The 3,542-nt window shown below is 31.8% G+C and overlaps 1 non-coding gene across 1 annotated transcript; it reads right to left on the reverse strand.

Moving 5' to 3' along the window:
* Nucleotides 1-1,622: 1,622 nt before the first annotated feature.
* Smp_tRNA_00977_Pseudo_TGA.1.1 lies at nt 1,623-1,694 on the reverse strand. The gene has a single exon. It is a non-coding gene (tRNA).
* Between the last annotated feature and the right edge of the window lie 1,848 nt (nt 1,695-3,542).

The raw sequence follows: 3,542 nt of genomic DNA on the forward strand, positions 1-3,542 counted from the left end.
TACTCTTAGTATTGATTCAGAAGAAATATGTCTATGTAAAAAGCGAATTTTTAAAATAATAGAAATAATCTACCGTGAGGATGTACTTACTTGTCTACTTACGCCTGTTACCCGTCATGGGGAACCATAGGCCACTCACAAGCATTCTCCATCCAACTCTGTTCTGGGCAATTCTGTAACAGTTCTTTCCAGTTGATATACATCATTTTGATGTCTGCTTCCAATTTCTGACGTAGTGTGTTCTTTGACCTTTCTCTTTTCTGTTTCCCTTCACGATTCTAAGTTAGCGCTTGTCTCGTGTCGTAGTTTGTTGATTTCCGTAATATATATCCCATCCACTTCTGTCATCTTTTCCTGATTTCCTCTTCAGTTAGAAAATGGTTTTTCCTCTCTGACAGTAGATTGTTGCCGATGGTATCCGTCCAGGAATAGTGAAGAGGAGTGCTAAAATTTAATTTTACACCATCACAAACAACACAGATTAAGATTGTAGCTGGTATTTCTTGAAAAAAATAGAATGTAGTTTACATAATGAAGAATTAAAATAGTCAAATAATTGTAATTCGAATAAATACCATCTGTTCGACTTTTATTGAACTGCGCATATATCCAGTCATATCTTTGACCTTTTAACTCAGAGAGTGAAGTTATGTTATGACAAATGATTGTCTGTTTGAATTGATCAACACTTTCAAGCTAAACGATTACCTTTGTCACTAGCTAAGATAAGCTGAAAATTCATTAAGAAGGTAACTTACACTGTACATTTTGTTTGCACATAACTAGATTACTTCAACATTATATACCGATGTTCATTCATACAGAATTTAAAAGTCATTATTTGACAGCTTTAGGTTGATTTTTGTTTGTCATAAACTAACTTCATATTACATAACGTTTCATATCCACCAGTCCGAATGGCTCTATGTTGCATTCACGGAGTAATATGGGTTCAAATTACATTAGGATGACTAAAGTCCCCTCAACATTCCAGGTACATTATACTGTCAAGTAATAACTTCAATTAAATAAGGATCTAGGTTTTCATGCTGAATGAGTCCAACCACTTCTCATATATATATATATATATATCACGTTAGAGGTGGATAATTAATCAGTTGTTTAAGTCTATTTTAAGCAATTCACTTCTAATTTACCACAGTTAGAATTTGTAACCCTATTGGAAGATATAAATAAGTATATATTGTTATGTAATAAATTTCTCATAAATTTTAATATTATTCAACATTTAAACAATTATAATTAACAACACTCAGTAGTATTGTGTTGTGAGCTACTTATATCTACATAAGTAGTATATATCTTGAGTCAGGAATAGAATATCTGGCAGTAGAAGATCGAAAAAATCAAAAAGGGAAAAACAGAAACAGTAAGCAATTGGTGTGGAAATGCAGTAATAATGAAACCTGGGACAATTAATAAGCATTTTGCAAATGAAGTATCAGAGTATGGTTTTTCTACTTTACTAAACAACTTTGGATAATTTATACTTAAAATGTTATTATAAGCAAAGATGGATAGTGGCTAGTAATGGAATCCAGGAAGCGCGTTTTTTCCTATTTGGAACTCGTTAGCTAGATGTAACTGCATCTCAGAGTTGATGTTCACTCTGAGACTCGAACCCAGTACCTTTCGTTTCAAACGCCATCACGTTATCCACTCAGCTACTTAGTCCTGATAACCACTTACTTGTGCGATGGGGTGAAGTGAAGTTTAAATTCACTTAGTATTGTTTGTTTTTCATTGTTCTTCTTTCTATTGAATCTAAAAATGAAGAAGTCCTATTATTTTATTGATTATTTTGAATCTATTAATTATGTCTATTTTATGTTCATTATATGATATGTCGTTTTGTTCCCACCGTATCCATGTGAACTTAGGAGGCCTCTTCAAATTTCTAAGCCATTTCTTTTTTCCCACAAACATCTATTTATTTCAAGAATTTTCTTTTTTTTTTAATTTATTTTATTATACCAATTACATATATGACCATATGTACATAGATGCTGTTGTAATGGCCCTGTATCTGAACTGTAGGTCGATCGTACTAATGATGGTTATTGAAATGTATACATAACGACAATCCTCGTGGCTCGGTGATCTGACTCTATTTGGATCGTATGTTGATTGTTATTGAAATATAGGTATTGTCAATTCGCCTATATAATTATCGACTTAACTTGCGTTAGTAAATAACGGAATACAATAAATTCAATACAAGAATGGACTTTGAATACGCATATTTTGTACAATCGTTAGTCGGAAAGAGAAGCAAAACAAAATGACGCTAAATGAAGAAGGCATGTGGAACAACCCAATTTAACAAAGAGTTAAGTAGTGCACACTTATATAAAAACAGTCAAGGTTGATAAGTGAATAATTGACAAGGTTGAAATGTGACTCAAGAAGAATAAATAAACTGGTCTGTTTGAAAGCTAAAATAAACTATGTGGGCTCGACATAGGACTAGCCACTACACTATCATAAAATGTTTATAATCTATTAAGAATTTAAGTACTGAAAAACTCAAGAAGTATCACTATTATGGTTCGCTTATTTTTGAGATCATCTATATTTGAAAGAAACTGAAAACAAATATTATAAAATTTCATGCTTCAAAACTATTATGCAATGAAAAGAGATGTCATTAGGGAAAAAACCAGTTGTAAACAATTGTAGTTGAATATGACTGACAGCTAACCACTACTGAAAAAAATTTTCATCCCGATATTTTGAGTGAACATCAACTCTGAAATACAGGTACATCCAGCTGACGAGTCCCAAATAGGACGAAACGCGCGTCAGGCTGGATTCCACTGCTAGCCACTATTCATCTTTGCTTATAAAAGTTAATTGTTTATGAAACAGAAATTTTACTAGTATACTGATTATTTTGTTCTAAACATTCTTTATCTTAACCAAATATATGGTACTAAATGAAGTAAATATGAATATATGTAAGTTATTTGGTCAAATGTCCAATAAAAGCCATAGAACCCAGTCTTTCGAACATTCAAATCAACGTAATAAAGTACGTACATTTGAAACTACTATTTAAATATTTTTCGTAAGTAATATAAGATGGATATTTATCTGCGTTTGAAGTTATTTAGTTATTAAATGGGAGAAGTTGTTAAGGGGACGAGTATGGGAGCCAATTAATTATTTTGTGTTAGGTTGCAATGACCAATAACATTATACATCATGTGTAATTTCAATGACAATGGTAAAAGTTTCTCTCAGATAAAGTGAGTTTGATATAATATCTGCGATGAGGTGATTTCTGTTAATGAGCTGGTTTGTGAATAAGTAATTACTGTAGTTTGTAAAAATGAGAAGTGATGAAGGAATGCTGTCAAGAAGATATTCATATATAACATAGCTTTTCTAGTCCAACTTTAAGTTACAATGCATTGACCCCATTCAGTAGAACTTCAAAAATCAAAAAAAAAATTATGCAATGTTGTAGATGTTTATTCGAAATTTCTTTTTGGGAATTTTTATACAGGGCTGGTCTGCCC

The sequence above is a fragment of the Schistosoma mansoni genome, chromosome 6, assembly GCF_000237925.1.
Source record: "Schistosoma mansoni strain Puerto Rico chromosome 6, complete genome".
NCBI lineage: Eukaryota > Metazoa > Platyhelminthes > Trematoda > Strigeidida > Schistosomatidae > Schistosoma > Schistosoma mansoni.